Source organism: Paroedura picta, chromosome 11 (genome assembly GCF_049243985.1).
Source record: "Paroedura picta isolate Pp20150507F chromosome 11, Ppicta_v3.0, whole genome shotgun sequence".
Lineage (NCBI taxonomy): Eukaryota > Metazoa > Chordata > Lepidosauria > Squamata > Gekkonidae > Paroedura > Paroedura picta.
In genome coordinates, this window is record NC_135379.1 from 64,385,193 (window position 1) to 64,406,883 (window position 21,691).

Consider the following 21,691-nt stretch of genomic DNA (forward strand, 5'->3'; position numbering starts at 1 on the left):
TTCTTCTTTGGAAATTTTTAAACAGAGGCTGGGTAGCCATCTGACAGAGAGGCTGATTCTGTGAAGGCTCAAGGGGGTGGCAGGTTACAGTAGATGAGCGATAGGGATGTGAGTGTCCTGCATAGTGCAGGGGGTTGGACTAGATGACCCATGAGGTCCCTTCCAACTCTATTATTCTATGATTCTAAGTCTTCAGTCTCCTTAAAGATGAGTCCACCTGGACTACAATATATGCAGGCATAAACAAAAACACACGGCTGTTTCACTGCTCAGAGAGCTGAAAAAAGTGGATTTCACAGAAAATATAGGCAGTGATCTGTCCAGCAGCCACTTGGTTCCGAAATAGCTCCAAAAAGAGGCTCATGGGAATTGTAGTCCATGGACATCTGGAGACCCACCGTTTGGCCACCCCTGCTACAAAGGATTGTTCTTGTGAAGAAACCTGGCATCTGTTTACACTGGTATGGTGCTCCTTGGCTTACTTGCATTCATGCAGAGAAACAAAAATGAGTTAAAGCAGCAAGTCACTCCCCCACCACTTCTCCGCAGAGGACGATCAGCTTGAAAGCTGAAAGAAGGCTCCAAACTGCTGAGAAAAGCAGTGAGATCCCTGCCATTCAAATTAAGTGTTAAAGTGCTCAAAAATAAAAGCAAACAAACAGGGTGAAAAAGCCACCGTCAAACTATCCCAATCAAGTGAAATTAACATACTTAAAATCTGCGTAAATTCAGTCTTTCAAATGCATTTTTTTGACTCATGCTAGATTGTATGTGGTTGTTATTTTGGTTTTTTTTTTTAAAGCAAAGGTACTGCTAAAACAAAGACGACATGCACACCTACTGACACATTCTGTGTGCCCCAGGGGTGGCTGCCTGCCCTGACAGTCCTGCTGACTCTGCTGAATAACTCAAACCCTACAATTGTCTTGTCCTCCCCCCTCCCCCCAATAACATTTGCTCGGAGAAAGCAGAGCCATTTAACTTTTGATGCTATCCAGAACCACCAGGGAAACCCTCACTTTCCATCCAGGGATCCTCTTTAAAAAGCCTTAACACTCAGATCCTGCATTTTCCACTCAAAGACACGCATTTTGAAGAAAACGGCAGGCAGGCTGCAAGAGCACAGCTACCACACACAGCCGTTTTTGACACAAAGCAGAGCTTTCTGTGGGAGCTCCAATGAGTTAAGAGCTCACACCACCCCTCATAGGTCTGGACCAGGGGTAGTCAAACTGCGGCCCTCCAGATGTCCATGGACTACAATTCCCAGAAGCCTTCTGGGCTTCTGGGAATTGTAGTCCATGGACATCTGGAGGGCCGCAGTTTGACTACCCCTGGTAGACTCTTCCTCTCTTGGGTGTTCTTGAAATTAAGCCCCAAACAGGAAAGGAAAGGCTGGCATTAGGGGGACTAGGGGGCGCCAAACCCTTCATCCATTCCCTCCATCCTCTTGAAGTACCCTTTTTAAAAAGTAGGCTTTCTCCACGAGGCTGAAAGACAGGAAGGAGAAAAACAGCTATGCTAACCTGTTTGAGGGAAGAGACACATGATGTAAGGGTGCATTACTGGAAGCTTACAACTCTAGAGCAAGGGAACTTATAATATCACTCTATTCCGCATTAGTTAGACCCTATTTGGGATATGGTGACCAGTTCTGGGCACCACAGGAAGATATGGACAGTCTGGAATGTGGTCAGAGAAGGGTGGCTGGGATGGCTGAGGGGTTGGCATCCATGCCTTACGAGGAGGGGGCAAAAGGGTTGGGTCTGTGTCGCCTGGAGAACAGGAGGGCACGGGGGGGGGGATAGGAGAGCTATGCATAACTCTGTTGAGGAGGGGGCCAGCTTGTTTGCTGCAGCTTTAGAGACCAGAGGAGGAGCAGTGGGTTCAAATGACGCGAAAGGAGTCTCCACTGACAGATTAGCATTCTCTGAGCGGGAGGGCTGTTCACAGATGGATTCTGCCACCTCGGAGGGTGGAGTCTCTATCACTGGAAGTGGAGAAGGTTGGATAACCACCTGTCAGGAATCTGTATTTTTAAAGTCCTTAAGAAGGTGGCCCTCTATGGTCTCTTCCAGCTCTGTGTGATTCAGTCTCAGGTAGGGTTGTGCACTATGGCAGCTGAAGCAGCCCTTGCAGCCCGAAGCAGCCAGTGCTGCAGTGTGTGTATGTGGGGTGTTGGTGCTGGAATGCCAGTTGGCGCACACGCGCAGGCACCGTGGCGCTGGCTGCTTCGGGCTGGAATGGCCACTTCAGCGGCCAAAGCGCACAACCGTAACCGGCAGAGGTCTTTCCCATCACCTCCTTCCTGGTCCTTTAACTGGAGACGTTGGGGATTGAACCTGGGATCTTCTGCACCCCAAGCAGATACTTTACCATGGAGCCACGGGCCCTCTTCATAAAAGTAATAGCAAAAACAGCAACAGTAGCAATAAAAACAACATGAGCAACAATTAAAACAGCTCTTCTTCACTTTCGGCAACCCCTTGTGGGGTGTTCAGGGCAAGAGACACTCAGAGGCGGTTGGCCATTGCCTGCTTCTGAGGAGCAGCCCCAGACTTCCTTGGGTCTCCCACCCAAGTACCAACCAGGGCTGACCCTGCCTAGATGCCCAGCCTAGGTTATCTGAGTCAGGGCAAATTCTGGCTGGGCACAAATCAGTACGATTAGGCTCACCACGCTAGGGAAGGCAGGAGCGTCACCGGCAGAAATTTCACCTTCTAACCAAGTCCTGTTGTGCTCTTTTTAATCTGGTCACTCTATTGGTCAGTGGCCTGGGCTAGACTCTTTCAATTCAAATCCAGTCTTGATTCTTAAAAAACAAATCTGCAAAGTGAGCACAAGTTAATTACAAATCAAAGGTATTTTTTAAGTAATGATTGTTAGATGCCTCTTTCTCCGAATATGAAGGGGGGGGGGACTATGTGAAAGGCCTGTAGAACAAACAAGCATTTCAGCCCACCCCCCCTGCTACATACAGATTTAATTACAGCAAGTGATTCAGGGTCATTCATTACGAAAAGAAAACTTTGACAACTCCAGCAAGGAGCTGAATATTTGTAACAAAAGCCCTGCACAATTGTTCTTTGTTCCACAGCTGACTGCAGCACAGAGGCTACAGTGAGCACTAATATTAGAAGAATTACAATCTGTGCCTTTAACTCTTGTAGATACAGACAAAATGTTTCAGACTAATAGTTTAGGCAGCAGACCAAAAGTATACACAGCCCCTCCCAGCCCACACCAGCTTCTTCTGTAGCAGTGCAAAAGGTATGAAATTATTTGAGTATGTTCACGGTTTCTCCTAACAGTGCAAAATCTGTTTATTTACATTTAGCCCAGTTCCGCAGGACCTGCAAAATGTTCTTCCACCAGGCATTTGGTTGAGGTTGACTGGACCAACACCACCCACTGGGCCCCCAGACCCTCCCCCATGGCCTGAATCCCAAATTGAACAACCTTTGGGGTCATAGTTAGATGTTTACCATTACTACCTTCCAAAGATATCTGGACTGCTTGGAGGTTAAACAGAAATATCAGGAGTGGGTGCTTCCAAGCTCCTAAGACTGTCCCACTGCCCCCCCCCCAGTGTTTCTATGTCTCCCATGGCTTGGTATTCGCTGGCAGGGGCTCCTGGGAATTGTAGTCCATGGACATCTGGAGGGCCGCAGTTTGACTACCCCTGCTCTACAGAGACCTCCCATGAAGCCTGAAGCCAACCCTGTTCCAGGTCCCCTTATACGACCTCCCAGTGTCTATTACTAGATCTTAGCATCCCGCCCGAGGGAGTCTGTGAGCAAACGAAAGCTCATCCCTTGAACAAAACTTTGCTGGTCTTAACGGTGTCACTGGACTCTAGAGCCAGTTTGGTGTAGTGGTTAGGAGTGCGGACTTGTAATCTGGCATGCCAGGTTCGATTCTGCGCTCCCCCACATGCAACCAGCTGGGTGACCTTGGGCTCGCCACGGCACTGATAAAACTGTTCTGACCGGGCAGTGATATCAGCGCTCTCTCAGCCTCACCCACCCCACAGGGTGTCTGTTGTGGGGGGAGGAATGGGAAGGCGACTGTAAGCCGCTTTGAGCCTCCTTCGGGTAGGGAAAAGCGGCATATAAGAACCAACTCTTCTTCTTCTTCTTCTTCTACATCTGTTCTGCTGCTTCACACCAACACGGCTTCCCACTTGGATCTCTCGTTCTGGAGACTGTTCTCCGGCCTGGCCCCACTACAAGGCCCAGTCTTGTTCTCGGAAGCTGCCCTGCTGTAGGCTGCTGTTTTGGCATTGTTTACCAAACACATCCATTTTAAAGGCATTAATCAAACACTCCACCTCCAGTGTGGCATTGTTTTTATCTACAGACTCTTACCTGTGCAGCCCAATCAGCATCACTGGCACAAAGCACGGACCATTAGAGCTCTCCCCCATCTAATTACATGATTTTGCCAGCCACAGAACAATCTGGGCAGAAGTAAAGGACAGCAGTTGAATGCCACCCCTAGCTATGCAATAACACCCGTGCCTCAAAACACTCCTCCCCACGCCCCTCCCCCACCTAACAAAGTCCAATGGCATCTCCAAATAATGAAGAACAATGCAGAATACTGCTCATTAAGTTTCTGTACAAAGTAATAATTCAATAATGTAACTGTGAGCCACAGAATACGTGGGAGTGATTTTCAAAGCAATAAAATATTTGATTAATTAGCCCAAAGCCCCTAACACCTCAATTTAAGCACCTAACATCTCAATTATGTTTAAAATAAATTACCAGTAGGCATTTGGATTTCCTGTTTTTCCAAATTCCCAATTCTGCCAAAACCAACATAAACACCATCAGAATTTTTAACTAAAAGAACAATTTTAGTGTCCAGGGGCAACTTTAAGACCAACAAAGTTTTATTCAAGGTATGAGCTTTTGTGTTTATGCACACTTCCTCAGAAACAATGACTCTTAATCCCACAATTGATCGCCTCCCCCTCCCCCAAAAGGGTCCTGAACATAATTCTTTAATTTTTAAAAAAAGTAAAAATTAAAGAAAATTAGAGACACTGTATCTGAGGAAGTGAGCATGCCCACGAAAGCTTTGTTTGTCTTCAATAAAACTTTGTTTGTCTTTAAGGTGCCTGACTGGACTCTAAAACTGTTCTGCTGCTTCAGACCAACACGGTGGCCCACTTGAATTTTTAACCAAGTGTAGGACTGACTTTTTTGTAAGTAGCACCAAGAACTGAGCATTGGACTGTCTCGTTTCATTTCTTGCCAACTTGGACACAAAGAGTTGTCACTGGAGACCATTTATCATTGTCAGGATGCATCCTGTGGGGTTCCTTGGGGCACAAGCCGATCTCATTATCTGTGGGTAAAGCCCAGAGGCCAAATCATTTGTGATTTTGGGACTGGTTGTCATCAATATGCAGATAACACTCAGGTCTATACATCTTTAACCAAATCTCCTGGTGATGCAGTTGACATCCTGAATCCCAGCCTGGCTGCTCTGGTTAAATGGCTAAGAGTGAAAAAATTGAAACAAAACCTTGAAAAGATTATGCTTGTTGGGAAGGACATGGTGTTCCCCTTGTCACAAACCACTTGGCCACCTGGATCCACATAATCAAGTATTATTCAATGTACAAACTTCCATGTGCACGCCTGATGTGTGCACATACACTGCATGCCTACACATGGAAGCTTACACATTGAATAAAACTTTGGTCTTCAGGGTGCTTTTGGTATCCAGAAACTCAAATACTTTGGCCACCTCATGAGAAGAAAGGACTCTCTGGAGAAGAGCCTAATGCTGGGTGCGATCGAGGGCAAAAGAAGAAGGGGACGACAGAGAATGAGGTGGCTGGATGGAAACACTGAAGCAGTCAGTGCAAACTTAAATGGACTCCGGGGAATGGTAGAGGATAGGAAGGCCTGGAGGATCATTGTCCATGGGGTCGCGATGGATCGGACATGACTTCGCACCTAACAACAACAACAACAACAACAACAACAACAACAACAACAACAACTTTGTTTTGCTGCTTAAGGCCAACTCGGCTGCTCAACTGAAAGTAGTGCATTGTCTCCTGGATGTTCTACCCTGTCAGCTGTATCAACCTAATCCCATCTTGACGTCCCAGTGAGAAAAAGGTAAAGGTAAAGGTATCCCCTGTGCAAGCACCGAGTCATGTCTGACCCTTGGGGTGACGCCCTCCAGCGTTTTCATGGCAGACTCAATACGGGGTGGTTTGCCAGTGCGTTCCCCAGTCATTACCATTTACCCCCCAGCAAGCTGGGTACTCATTTTACCGACCTCGGAAGGATGGAAGGCTGAGTCAACCTTGAGCCGGCTGCTGGGATTGAACTCCCAGCCTCATGGGCAAAGCTTTCAGACGGCTGCCTTACCACTCTGCGCCACAAGAGGCTCTTCCCAGTGAGAAAGGCAACTACAAATAACATAAATTAATGAATTCACATATGTAATTAACCTACTTGCCCACCCAGGCATGATGAACTCTTTTGAATCTAAATAGCGATGTGCTTTATGAAGTTTCTTCTCTGACTGCCTGGAGGGAACCTTGCTCATGCTCAGCATGGTTAACTGGCTATTCATGAACTTGGAACTTGCCTCTGATGCCGGTCAAAAGGTTGAAAAACGTTGACCTGCGGCCTGCTCCTTTCCACTGGAGATGCTGCCGGGGATCGAACCTGGGACTTTCTGCATGCTAAGCAGATGATGTACGATGGAGCCGCAACCCCCCCCCCTTTGCTTTCAAAGCCAGGCAATGCTCTTATGCTTATCAGCTGACACTGAAGGTGTTGTAATGAGAAAGCTGAAAGCACCCCTGAAACACAACACTGTTTCAGGATAATGGCACACACCACAGATATTTGTTCACTAAAATGTTTACAGAGAGGCTGCTTACTGTTTCTGGCTCGGATGAGAGGGGCAGCAGCCACCACAAACAGGACCCAGAAATGGGCCAACAATGGACGTGACAAAATACAGGGGGAGAAGAGGGGGAGAGGATGCTCTGTTAGTGGCAGCCCATCAAGGAGCGGGCTGCCCCCCCCCCCAGAGTCCCGTGTGCTGTTCTGGAGAGCTCACGTCAAAAGGGCCATGCCCAGCATGGGCAGGAGAGAGTGAGGAGGAAAGGCTGAGGGAACTGGGGAGGGTCAGTCTGGAGAAAAGGAGGTTGAGAAGGGACAGGAGGGCTCTCCTAAACTACTTGAAAAGCTGCTCCTTAGAAGAGGGCAGGGAGCAGTTTGTGTTGGCAGCAGAGGACCGGACTCAAAATAATGGGTTTAAGTTACAGATGGAATGGATATGGGGGGGGGTCACAGTACAAGTAGTACAGCAGTGGAGTCAGCTGCCTAGGGAAGTGGTGAGCCCCTCCCCTGTCATGCCAATCTTCACACAGCATCTGGCCAAACACTTGTCAAGGATGCTGTGGATTGATTCTGCATTGGGGGGGGGGGGGGGTTGGACTGGCTTGCCTGAATGGTCCTTGTCAACTCCATGATTCTAAGCGGTCCTAGGAATGCAGCCAAGGAGTATTCATGGAGTTAGAAGAAAGCTCTCCACTTGCCTTTCCTCAACTCTTAGGATTAAGGTAAGACAGAAAAACCACTTCCAATTCTGTCTGCAACACCCTTGCGTATAACTGGCCATTTAACAGTAAAAAGTCTGCTTAGAAATAGCTTTGGTTAAAAGCAGAACAATTTCTGTAGCACAAAAAATTGACTTATGGTATCTCTTTTTATGATAAATATTATGCATTAGGCAATGCACTGTAACACACCGATTTGCAACCGAAAGATAACAATAGCCCTTTACAAAATGAAATAGTTTCCTAATTTCTATCAAATTTCTTGTGTGATGACTCAACTTTTAAAAATGGATTTTCATGAGTGTATATAGTTTGTTTTCTCTTTTTTCTGTAGAGATGAACATTTGAAAATGAATAGATTCCAAATGCTCTTGAGTTTTTCCTTGCCTGCATCTCTATAAAGTTAACATGGGGGAAGGGGCAGGACATGCCCGTATTCAGTCGACTGTCTCCATTAAGCGTGAGCGTTCTTTTCATCCTTGACTTAACATACAGACACATGCCCTCTTACAGCTCCCCTGAGCAAACCCAACTTCTAAAGAATTCCTTAACACCTGGGCAAACATAGCCACAGCTGCTGAACCATACAAGACCCCTTCAGTGCTATCGTACCCTGTAAGCTCAGCCTTATCAGTTCAGACCGGAATCTAAATTCACTAGAGCACGTGTAAATATTTAAGCCCATTTTTAAAAAAACAAAACCTGATCCTTCAGGAACATTACTGCTGCAAGACGGGAATAATTTTACAAAGCTAAATAATGAAATACAGTGAGTAAAAATGATTAGCCTTTCAGAAGTTTTGCGGGAGCCAAAATGTCATATTCACAAAATGGGATTCAACCCAATAATAAAACAATGTAATGCAGAGGCGTTTTTGTGAACCATCCTGAAGTGGCAGGAATAATCTGTATCGCCCTGGGAACCAAGGTCGTTTCCCCTGATACCAAGAGAAACACTAAAATGCCATTCTGAAATACCCTCTAAAACACTGTTGTGAAACTACAGAAGTTTGAAGGAGTACCAATAATCTTAAGAGAGGAACACAAGATGAAGAATCTTGAGAGTTCCAACAGGCCTGTCGCCCTCCACCTCACTTGAGGGATGCATGCTCTGTCCTTGAATACTTTCCCCCAGTTCTCACCGATTGCCGGAAGTAGTCATCATTGATGATATAAAATCCCAAACCTTTCTCAGCCTGTGGGAGCAACCACAAAATGGCTGTCATGGGACGCTGGGCTAACCACAAAATGGACACCATAGAAGATGGTGCCACACACCCTTACACAGAGGAAGCCGAAGTGCAAAGCCTAAATCTGGGGTAGTCAAACTGCGGCCCTCCAGATGTCCATGGACTACAATTCCCAGGAGCCCCTGCCATTCGCTGGCAGGGGCTCCTGGGAATTGTAGTCCATGGACATCTGGAGGGCCGCAGTTTGACTACCCCTGGCCTAAATACTATTTTAATCAATTAATCAGCATAGCTCATCAAATCTCTGGTGGCCAATCAGAAGCCATGACACAAAGAGCTCTGCCCGCTTTCAAAAAAGCTCCCACCACAGCCCACCTGGACTGCTATTATCAAGTGTTGCAAAGACTCTGTTCTGACCAGCACTAGGGTGTGCCAAGAGATATAAGCCCTCTCCTCTTAGTTTTCCAGACCTTAAAGAGTTGCCATCTTCCCCACTGGAGCAAATAAATGGGAGAAAAAAATCCGTATATGTAACTCTCCCTAACAGGGATTCCCTGGGGCTAATTCAGATTGGAGGGGAGACCGGCATGGAGGAAGGGAGAAGAAGAAAGCTTCCGTTCCAATCAGGATCAGGTCCTTGAATGCCTGATAATTCTGCTTTTTTAAAAGAGCTGGAAACTAATCCTGGATTTTCCAGCTAATACCATTTTGGCCCTCAATGTGAAGCTCCCTGTGTGACCCTTGGTCAGTCACCATCACTCCTTGTATCCTAACTTACAAAGATAAGATGGAACGGCCTCCTGAACAGAGTGCCCCAAGGGTGAGCCAGTATGAAATAGAATCTTATCACAGTTTTGCAAACTAAATTAAGTAACAAGAGGCCATGCATTTAGAGCATTTTTAATGTATTCTTCTTAAAAGTTTCCACTTCTGTTTTTGGAAACAGGATTGGGGATTTTTGAATGTCTAGCACGAATACAAATGAGCTCAAACTGCAACAGAAATACAATAATGGTTAACTCTGTTAGCCAACAGTTGTGTGTAAAAACTGTCACGAGTAGTTTGCAGAAACAATCTTGCACTCTCTTTTTGCATGTTTATCAACACTGATGATGCTTCAATTCATTCTCTTCTTAACCCTGAAAATCCGTTTTCAGCACTGCCCTTTAAAAGATCAATCAAATTAAAAAGCAGGTGACGTTTCAATGCAGAATATGAGCAGGTTATAGCCACTTTGGTTTAGGTCACCATTTAACTATACAAGGCGGTGCAGGACGGGTTCCCTTATAATTTCATTCTTGTTTGAACAACTGAAGACTAATTCTAAAACGAAGGGCAGAACAAAGCGAATCCTTATTCTGTCGACACCTCCCTTCACCCCGTGACCTCCCAAACCGTCCGTGAGTTTTGCTCCGAATGTCTATGTTGCGCCTTCAGCCATTTTAATCATTTTTATACTACATCAACTTTTATTTAACTATGTTAAATGCTTAACATGTCAGATCCTCTTAATCAAAAATGCAGCAGGATAGAAGCATGACAGTTCAGCCCTCCAAACACAAATGCATCCAAGCCAGTGTTTCAAAACACAACCAATTCTTTCCCCGAGTTCATTGAAACCACCCCCTTGGCACCAGGGTGCTGCTGCAGACACACCCACAAGTTTGCCACAGTGTCCAAAGTGGACAGGCAACTCTTTGGGCAGGAGAAGGGAACCAGCTTCAGTTGGCAAGGCCTCTTCCTCTGGGCCAAGGGCCTCTCCCTCTGCCCCAACCTGCAAGCCAGCCCCCATCCCCACCCCGCCCCCCAGTCAGCTGTCTTTCCCATCCACTGAACACAAGGAGAAGGAGGCTTAAGCAAGGAGGGGAAATAATGGGGCAATCGGTTGTGGGTCGGGAGGGGGAATCACCTTTGTCCTGCAGACACAATCCACTGCTCTGGCCAGGCCAGAGGAGAGGGCGGAGGGGGGCAAGGGGCATGCGGGCAGAGCGAGCGGCTGGAGCACCCCACAATGGCAAAGAGATGGGGAGGGGCTATTCACATGCTTCTGGGCAAGGTTGCCAACCTCTAGGTGGGACCTGGTGATCTTGAATTATGACCAGTCTCCAGAGATGTGTACCCCCCCCACAGAAAAATTGGTCCTTTTTTTTTGGGGGGGGGTGGTTCTCTTCCTCTGCGGCCCCAGGCCCCACCGCAACATCCGCGGGCATTTCCTACAGCCAGCCTACAATTCTGGGCAGAGGCCGGAAGCACGACGGGCCGGCCCCACACGCAGGCGGCCGGTCACCGGGCTCAGCTCCGAGGCGGCCGGCAGGTGGCTGCTCTTCACCCCGCCCCCCCCCCCCGGCGGCTCCGAGCCCCTCGGCCCGCTAGTCCAGGACGGCTGGCCAGGGCGGGGCTGCCAGAGGGCCCCAGACGGGGGGGGGGGGGTAGCAAGAAGGCGGCCCGCGAAGCAGCAGCGGCGGCAGCAGCAGAAGAGCCGCGCTTGGCTCTGGGAGGGAGGGAGGCTGCGAGAGCCCTGAGAGAGCGGCGCGCGGAGAAGAGCCCCGCGAGAACGGGGTCCTGCCCGGGGAGGAGGAGGAGCGGCAGCCAAGGCGGCGCCCCACACGCACCGCGCCTCGCCCGCCCGGAGCACCTGGAGCACCTCCCCCCCCCCCCGCCCTCCGCCGCCGCCGCCGGCCGTCCCGTCCCGTCCGTCCCGTCCCGTGCGCGGGGCTCCGGCGGCAGCGCTTGCGGCGGGAGGGAGCCTTACCTGAGGGGCGACGGGGCGGCCCCTCCGACGAGCCGCCCGCCCGGTCCGCCGCTGCCGGGGCTGGGGCTGGGGCTGGGGAGGGGCCGGAGGCGGAGGGAGGGAAGGAAGCCCCGAGACCCGCCCCGTCCCTCCGGCCGAGCGAGCGAGCGAGAGAGCGCGCCTCCGTGGGCTGCGCCCGGCAACGTCCCGCGGCCCTCCCCGCACCTGCTCGGGGGCTCCGGGGCGGCCTGTGCGGCCGAAGGGCCCGGCAGGACCTCGCAGCCCCGGGAAAGGCCCCGCGGGAGCCGCCCCGGCACCAGCCCCACGCCGAAGCCCTGCCCGATGGGCCGGCAGGAGAACCACGCGCGCCCCGACGGAGCCGCCGCCGCCGCCCGCTTCCTCGCGCCTCCGCTCCCCCCCCCCCCCGGGGATTCGGCCTCGTGGCCTCTCCCGTCGCGCCGGGCTCGGCTCGGCTCCCCCCCGGTGCCCCGCTTGGCCGCTGGCCCCACCAGGCTCTTTAAATGTGCCGCCTGCGCTTGAAGATGCCGGGAGGACAAGTTCCGTCGTTCAGAGCCAAGCGCGCTTGATGCAGACGCCGGTGATTCCAGGGGACGCCGGGGAATGGCCGAGCACAGGAAGGCCTGGAGGCTCATTGGCCAGGGGGGCCCGATGGGTCGGACACGACTTCGCACACAACCACAACCACAACAACCACAACAAATGCCAGTGGAAGTAAAAGTGTGTGTGTGTGTGGAAGGGGGGGGGGGGTTACAGAGGACAAGCAGCCAGCATAGGAAGCAGTCAGCACCCCCATCTTTTCTGCGATGTCAATCCCCCTCCCAAGGCATTTTGCAACAAAGAAGAGACTCTCCAAGCTTCACTCTTTAATACGTAGGACAAAATTTAAGAGAACAAAGTTGAATAAAGCTTTGTTCGTCGTAAAGGTTCCACCAGACTCAAGCTTAGAACAACGGGGTGACCCACCGTGTAGCTCACTTAATATGTAGCTCGTTTCTTGAAAGGATTCCCCTCCCCATTCCTCTCACTGTGTGTGCATCCTGGAGAATCTAGGGTGGCTATCAGGACCCTGGTTCATTTGAAATGGATAGTTGAAAGAGAGTTTTGTGCCCAAAAGACAAAGATGTTGTTCAAATCAAGCCTTGAACCTCCCTGGAAGATAAAAGGACTAATTTGAGACTCTGGTACTTTGGTCATGTTACGAGAAGACGAGAGTCTCTGGAATGGCCAATAACTCTAGGAAAAGTTGGGGGCAGCCAGGAAAGAAGCCCCAACATGAGATGAATTGGGCCCCTCAAGGAGGTCAAGGCCTTCTGTCTGCAAGACCTGAGAATGGTGCTTAAGGTAGATCAAGAGGTTTGATCTATCCACCTTAGCTTGCCTGAAGCAGCAGAAGAGAGCCTGGATCTTAAAGACCAGAAGCATTTCTGGCAGAGCTTTCAGGAGTCACTTCTTAAGCTACCTGAAGAGGCGAGCAATAGGACATTTTGGAGGGCATTAATTCATAGGGTCATCTTAAATTGGAAGCAGCTTGACAGCCCTTTCCACACTCACAGCAGAACCTGGGGGGGGGGGTTGTATGTGTGGGAGCTCCACCTAGTTCAACTTCCACCCTTCAGCACTTTGTGTGTTGAATCTATTATCTTGCAGTGGAGTTTCCCATTTGGACCTCCTCTTGCTGTGTGGACTGGCACCATTTCTGCCCTCTGATGTGCAGCACAGTGCAGAGTGTGGCTGCAGTGAACTGGTTCATTTAATCTTGGGACACTGACCAGCACAGTTATGTCCTTACCAAGATGGTTATTACCGAGCTGCTAATACAGGACTCATCTTGGCCCAAACCAAATGTTGGGTACATGGAGAGCGATGAATTTGGTACAGCGTGTTCCTTCTCTTTCTTCCAGTCTTCTTTGCCAGGACTTGCTGGACCAGGAACAAATTAATGCACGGGGAAGGTCAGCACGGGATGCATAAAGAGCATCCATTCTGATCTGCCAGTAGACGGAGCAACGCTGGCACACATTGAAATTACTACTGATTAAGAGTTTCCCTTTGTTCTGCGCTCATACTAGCAGGAGCTCCAAAATCTAATCCCCTGTCCAAAGAAGCCACATGGAAAGAAACAAAACTTCAAAACCCCATTGAGTTGCAGAAGCCCAAGAGCGTTTCTGTTTCAAGCGCCCCCAGTTCATTTCAAGCCCCCGTTCGATGGCTTGTTTATCCCAGTAATTTAAGGAGGAAGCCTCCCACGGCTAAGGGGGGGAGGGAGGGGGGCACAGTTGCTTTTCTCGTGCCCAATTGCTTATTCATGCCTCAACTCTTTGTCAACTCTTGTTTAAAAACACACCCCTTTTGTCTCTTGAGCAGCAATTGTAGTGTGCACTAATTCCCTGTGGATGTTTCTTTACATGAAAACACTTCACAAACCAGCTGGCTTTCTTAAAACTTTTGCCTCTGTCTGCCTACGTTTTTTAGCATCCACAAACGGTCCATAATCTAGTTAACCAAACTTTGCTTGGCAAAGTGGCCGTTTGCAGCCACCTGCACGTGCCCCAAGTTTAATGAGTGCAGTTAAAAAGATTCACCTCGTGGATGTGCTAATGCAGGGGTAGTCAAACTGCGGCCCTCCAGATGTCCATGGACTGCAATTCCCATGAGCCCCCTGCCAGCATTTGCTGGCAGGGCCTCATGGGAATTGTAGTCCATGGACATCTGGAGGGCCGCATTTTGACTACCCCTGTGCTAATGCGATGGACTCCGTTTTTTTCACTCTATTGATACCCGGCCTTTCCCCCCAACGGGGACTCAGTGCCACTTACATCATTGTTTTATCCTCACAACAACCCAGTGAGGTAGGTTACACTGACAGTGGGTGACTGGCCCACGGTCATCTAGCACCCTTCCATGGTACAAATGGGAACTTGAACCTGGGTCCCGCAGATCCCTACCACTTTTAGCTACTACTGAACCGTGCTGGCTCTCTAGCTAGTCATGGCCTAACGATGGAAGACGCAGTTAGGACTCCTGTCCGTCTGCATTGTAGTTACCCAGATCCAACATCCATGGTGCTTGCTCCTGAATATCCAAGTCTTTGCCCACTGCCACTTACACTGCTGGTGTCTCCGTGCAAACAGGTGCTCTCATAATCCCCTTGTGCATCTGCCTGAACATGCAGCTTGTGTCAGTCCCATTCGGCATGTCTGATAGATGTACACGGATCCATCAGGCCTCCTGCCAGTCAGGTGACTGAATAAAAGGCGAAGATTATTCTGAATAGGCAAGTGTGAAAGATCATCCTCCAAAAAGATGGGATTGGGAAGACCTTCTGTTGCCACCCCATGATCCCTGCCAACACCTTCACTGGAGTCCACCAAGTGGGACCCCAGTAGGCCTGTTTATTTAATATATTTATATACCGCCCTCACCTGAGGCTCAGGGTGGTTTCCAACAGAGCATCTGATTGGCTGTGTTACCACCAACATGTTGTTTTCATTTCCTCTGTTTTCCTGTGTATGTTTTACATTCTACCTCCTTTACATGTTGGCTTTCTCTGTGAGCAGCTGTGTGGGTGACTCTGCCTTTTGTGGCAGCCATTTTGTGGTTGGCTCCACCCCCCAAGGCAGCCATTTTGTGATTGTCACCACCACCCTGTGTCAGAACTCCCAACAGTGCCCAGAGGTTCAAAAGGGCTGGGACCCCTGGCCAAGGTCCTCACATTGTGAAGAGAATTGACTCTGCTCTGGTTTGACCACACATCAGTTTTGGGCACCCCAGGTGAAGAGTACACAAACTGGAGCGTGTCCAGAGGAGGGCAACAAAGATGGTGGGGAGTTTGGAGACCTAGACGTATGCAGAAAGGTTGGGGGAGCTTGGTCTGTTTAGCCTGGAGAGGAGACGACTGAGAGGGGATCTGATAACCATCTTCAAGTATTTAAAAGGGTGCCATACAGAGGATGGAGCAGAATTGTTCTCTCTTGCTCCAGAGGGACAGTCCAGAACAAATGGGATGAAATTAATTCAAAAAAATTCCATCTAAACATCCGGAAGAAGTTCCTGACAGTTAGAGCGGTTTCTCAGTGGAACAGGCTTCCTCGGGAGGTGGTGGGTCCTCCATCTTTGGAGATGTTTAAACAGAGGCTGGAGAGCCATCTGATGGAGAGGCTGATTCTGGGAAGGCTCAAGGGGGTGGCAGGCGGCAGTGGATGAGCAATTGGGATGTGAGTGTCCTGCATAGTGCAGAGGGTTGGACTAGATGACCCATGAGGTCCCTTCCAACTCTATGCTTCTATGATTCAGTCATCTCAATTGGTTTAGAAATATGTTTGTTATCATTACGTGGTTAGTGCTTTATAACCATTATCCAACCATAACCATATAACCATATCCAATGAGCAGTTATTTGGAAGTTAAAAAATGAGGGTCTCAGATGCCACTTCTGCATCAACAGCATTTCTGGTTCGCCTCCCCTCCTCTCCCCCCCCCCATCCCTCTCGTCAGGAGGCTGCATTTCTCTTCATTTTGTATCATTTGTGGTTCTTTTCCCCGCAGCTGTTAGCCTACTGTCCCAGCATATCACTCCAGTCCCTGTCGGAGACGGCTAATGAAGATACCAAGGCAGGGGGAACAGAACCCTGTTGATAGGAGAACCCTAGTTCAACCTCTGGCCCTCAGGAGTAGCAGCTAAAAAGACGGCAAAATCCGTCTCAAAAGGACCAGCGCAGCATCTTCCCCAAGTCATGAAGGCTGCTATGACAGAGGGGCAAGTAACCCTCTAGAAAGACTCACTGGACATCGTCACTGCAAATTCCTCAGCATCCCACATGGTTCGGAAACAAAGCGCCCTGGACTGTCACTGGGAGGCCTTCAGTAATTGAGGGAAGGAGGGGCCTCCTGCTGTTTCTTTAACTGCAAGCATTGGGGGGGGGGGTCCATCCAGGTCAGGGCTGCATGTGTTAACCCTTCCCTTCCCTGTGTCCTTTCCATGGTATTAATGCTCCCTCTTCCCTTGACTATTTGCCCCAGGGGGGAAGGAACCAACTGGTTTTTTGGGGGGGCTTGCATAACATTCCCCCACAGGGCAGATATTAACCTGGGAAGGAAGTGTGGTGTAAACAGCATTGGAGTATGTGTGTGTGTTTGTGTGTGTGTAGGGGGGGGGTTAACCGCTCTGCCAGCTCTCAATCTAAAGGGCAGGCTCTATCCGGAAATTGCAACTGGTCCAGAACGCGGCTGCCAGGGTCCTCACAGCAACACCTCGGAGGTCCCACATCCGGCCCATCCTCCAGCAGCTGTGCTGGCTCCCAATTGAATTCCGGATCAGGCTTAAGGTGTCAGGCTTTAAGGCCATACGCAGTCTGAGCCCAGTATACCTGAGGGACCCTGGACCCAAGGAAGCCCGCTTGACCTCAACCAGAGCCAGAGCTTTCTCCATTCTGGCCCCCACCTGGTGGAACAAGCTCCCAGAGGAGATCAGGGCCCTGACAGAACTAAAGCAGATCCACAGGGCCTGCAAAAAGGAGCTTTTGGTTGAGGTCAACCCAAACCATCGCTTCCAATTGGCCCCCAAGCCCCCCCCCCCCACTACGACACCAATCTGCCTAACCCACTGGGTCCCAGTAAGAGTTGAGCGGAGGCTCTTGCAATTCCATTTTCTAATGTTATTGTTATGATGATGTTAAGGTATTGTTATAATGTTATTACTGTTATTACTGTTATCACCTGTTACCATATGTTTTCTGTATCTTTTCTTGTTCCCTGTAAACCGCCCTGAGCCTTCGGGGAGGGCGGTATATAAATAAATAGAGAGAGAGATAAACATATAGATAAATAAATAAATGGAGGTTCCAACCAGATGCTATTTATTTATTTGTTTGTTTGTTTGTTTATATACTGCCACTCACGGGAGTACCGTCTTGTGGCAACTTACAATAAAACAGTAAAATTACAATATTTGCAGATTTACAAGCACATAGGAAGTCTTGAGCAGGCCAACAAGACTAAGGAGGTTACTGGGCGGAGAAATCCTTTTGTTCTGCATTTGTATATAAGTTGGGGCTGTCGGTGGGTTTTTCTGTGCTCAGTTCTGCCTCTTATAACCTCATGCTGAGATCCTAATAAAGAGCCAATGGAATTCCTGGCTTCCTTGAGCCCACAGAGTTAACCCTCACAATCTTGAGTATACCAGTCATTCCCAAAGTGGCATGTGCGGGCACTGCTGTGCTCACAGGTGTATTCTTCTAGTGCCTGCTTCCTTCCTGCCCAAACCATATCTTCGCCCAAACACAGAGCTACCCCTGCATTTCCTCCATCTCTTTGGAGCAGCAGGTACTTCAGAAGAGACATGAGCTTTCTATCTGCAGGGAGGTCCTCTACAGCAGGGGTAGTCAACCTGTGGTCCTCCAGATGTTCATGGACTACAATTCCCATGAGCCCCTGCCAGCATTTGCTGGCAGGGGCTCCTGGGAATTGTAGTCCATGAACATCTGGAGGACCACAGGTTTGACTACCCCTGCTCTACAGAGCCAGCTGCTTTCAGCACCAGAGGACACCTGGCTTGGAACCTCCCAGTATCTGTTGATTGGGCCTGTCTATTGGATAGTGGGGTCTGCCCCCACAGCATCTGGTGCCTACTCAGTACTCTCAAAATGTTCTCAAAATTCCAAAGAGACCCACAGATTCATCAGGGTTGGGGGACCCAGTTTTATACCCTGCAATTCATATCATGTTTTTTTTTTTTTTTTAAACACACCTTTATTTAGGTTGTTACCGCAGGCTTCCATCCCTCACAACAAGAAGCTCTTGAAATCACAGCGAAGCAAAGTTTTAAAAGAGTTCATCCAGATGCTTAAATAGAGCAGATGAAAATCATGCAAGGAAAAAAACTTAGTTGTTCTCAAGGCTGCCAAAACTGAGCTTTCATCTAAGTTTCATAAAATTCAGCATTTTATCGTTTCTGGCATGCACCCCGGCCATCCAGCTCTTCTGCTGCAATTTAAAAGGTCTCCAAGTTGCGCTGTTAGAAGCTGTGGAAGGTTTGGCACACAAACCTCTTTACAAGTTGTCTGCCCCGCAGTTCATTTATTTGTTTATATTTGATTTTTTTGACTCCCCATCCCAGCTCAAGGTGGTTTACAATAAAACCCATAAAACAGAACAAAAGGTACACTAATAGCAGCATAATCCCATCAATTCCCTCCCAAGCCATCACTCCAGACCCAGTTCCCCAGCCCCCCACCAGCCTCGAGAGAGGCCCTTTTCTTCCTAGATGAACAGGCATCCTGGGACACTAGAAAGTAGAGAGGGGAACCAGGGGCTCTGCTGTTTTAGACTTGATTCTCATCAATAGGGAAGAACTGGTGGATGAGGTGGAAGTAGTGGGCACACTTGGTAGCAGTGACCATGTGCTTTGGGAATTTTCAATTGTGGGAAAGAGTAAACCTGTATGTAGTCGTACGTACAGACTGGACTTCAGGAAAGCTGATTTTCATAGACTTAAAGATATGTTGCGTAGAGTCCCGTGGTCAGAAAGACTTAAAGAGATGGGAGTCCAAGAAGGCTGTGAGTTTCTTAAAAGTGAAATACTGAAGGCTCAATCACAAACAATTCCCTTGAGAAGGAAAGATGGAAGGAGCCTAAGGAAGCCAAGTTGGCTCCATAAGCAGGTGTCAAAAGATTTGAGGAATAAAAAAGAGTCATTTAGGAAATGGAAGGAAGGTCTTATTACCAAGGATGAATATAAACAAATAACCAATAATTGTGGGGGAGTGTTAGAAAAGCTAAAGCTCAATATGAGCTTAGGCTAGCAAGAAATGCTAAACATAACAAAAAAGGCTTCTTTAGTTATATTTCAAGCAAGAAAAAGAATAGGGACACCATAGGACCACTGCGAGGACAAGAAAGTGAAATTATAACAGATGATGAAGAGAGGGCTGAACTGCTTAACTCCTATTTCTCCTCGGTCTTCTCTTGTCAGGGAAATAGTGATCAATGTGGCAAAAACGTAACACAACACGGGGGACAGGAATGGTGGCCTAGGATCACTGTTGGACCAGTGCACAAACACCTAGTTTCTTTAAATGAAACAAAGTCTTCTGGGCCAGATGAACTGCATCCAAGGGGACTTTAAGAACTTGCAAATGTCATCTCTGAACCTCTGTCCGTTATTTTTGACACTTCTTGGAGGTGCTAGATGATGGGAGGCACGTAAATGTTGTCCCCATCTTCAAGAAAGGGGAAAAGGAGGATCCGGGTAACTATCGACCCGTCAGCTTGACATCTGTAGCTGGCAAGTTTTTGGAACAAATCATCAGATACTCGGTCCTTGAGAAGCTGGAACTGACAGCTGTGATTTCTAAGACTCAGCACGGGTTTCACAAGAACAAGTCATGTCAGACCAACCTTATCTCTTTTTTCAAGAAAGTGACTACCTTGCTGGATCAGGGGAATGCCGTGGACATAGTTTATCTGGATTTCAGTAAAGCTTTTGATAAGGTTCCACATGGATCCTAATTCTGTCAGGTGGATCAATAACTGGTTGACAGATTGTACCCAGAGGGTACTTGTTAATGGTTCAGGTACACTAGGGATCTGTCCTGGGGCCTGTGTTGTTCAACATATTTATAAATTATTTGGATGAGGGATTAGAAGGGATACTTATTAAATTTGCAGGCAATACTAAACTGGGATGGGTAGCAAACACAATTCAAGACAGAATCAGAATACAGGATGATCTTGATAGGCTCGAGATGTGGGCTAAACTGAATAAAATGAAGTTCAATAGGGACAAATGTAAAGTTCTGCATTTTGGTAGGAAAAACCAAATACATCAATATAAGATGGGGATACTTGTTTTGACAGTAGCATGTGCCAAAAGGATCTAGGATTCTTAGTAGACCAGACGTTAAACATGAGTCAGCAGTGTGACTCAGTAGCTAAAAGGTAAATGGGATTAGAAGCTGTATCAAACAGAGTATCGTGTCCAGATCACAGGAGGTGCTGGTACCACTTTACTCTGCTCTGGTTCGGCCTCACTTGGAGTCCAAAACTGTGTTCAGTTTTGGGCACCCAAGTTGAAGACGGATGTTGACAAACTGGAACGTGTCCAGAAGAGGGCAACAAAGATGGTGAGGGGTTTGGAGACCAAGACATATGAAGAAAGGTTGGGGGAGCTTGGTCTGTTTAGCCTAGAGAGGAGACAACTGAGAGGGGATCTGATAACTATCTTCAAATATTTAAAAGGCTGCCATATAGAGCAGTGGTCCCCAACCTTTTTATCACCGGGGAGCGGTCAACGCTTGACAATTTTACTGAGGCCCGGGGGGGGGTAGTCTTTTCCCTAGGGACGTTGCTGCTGCCTGAGCCCCTGCTCCACTTGGGGCCATTCCGCACCAGGATCTATGTGGCAAATTGGTTGCGGAATGAAAAAACGCCATTTTAAATAGTGGAATTCCTCGTTATGCATACCTGGCTTTGTATTGGAATTCAGTTGCGTTTCTATCGTTTCCCACAGGTTTCCGGTCTTGGCAAAAATCGCTAGCCAGGAAGCGATATTGCCGAGCTCGTCCCGCCCCTGGCCGTCAATCAAACGAGCAGCCAATGGGCGGCCATTATCATGATCCCAAAAAGCCCCTTTCCCTTTAAGGAAGTTAACACACACACACACACACACACACACACACACACACACACACACACACACACGTTGCAACGAATCTGCGTTGATTCGTTGCAACGGAAAGACCCATCTAGGTAGCAGGTGGTGTTTGAGCTGCCATTTCATTGTTGCCACACTCCCCCCGAGTGAAAAAAGAAATAACCCCCCACCGGCACGGGCGTGATTTTTGGCCGAAAATACAGTAAAAAATAAAGGGAAAATAAACCAGCAATCGGGGCTGTGTGTTGTTTCGTGCTTGGTGACTTAAAACAGCTCTGCAGCCAGGGAAGCCTCACTGGGTAAATGAAGGCTCGCCGGTGCGTTGATCTCCGCTCGCTCGGAGAAAAAAAAATGGCGATCGCTTTGCCGGAAGATCAGAGGAGAGAGCTAGGGGGAGGGGCTTTGCAGAAACAGCAACAATGATAACGCACAGAACTTTTTCGCTAGTGTTGTTGATTGGTTGCAAGAGTGTAGTGCTTTCCGGAGGGTGAATCCACTTT

At 48.7% G+C, this 21,691-nt stretch overlaps 1 protein-coding gene across 1 annotated transcript in view; it reads right to left on the reverse strand.

Annotated features, from left to right (window-relative positions):
- The window catches only part of PLEKHG4B (pleckstrin homology and RhoGEF domain containing G4B), a 111,226-nt gene extending 99,542 nt beyond the window's left edge, over positions 1-11,684 (reverse strand). The window contains exon 1 of the mRNA XM_077304769.1: positions 11,543-11,684. The gene's annotated coding sequence lies outside the window, so the exon portion shown is untranslated. The remainder of the gene's footprint in view (positions 1-11,542) is intronic.
- Positions 11,685-21,691: the final 10,007 nt, after the last annotated feature.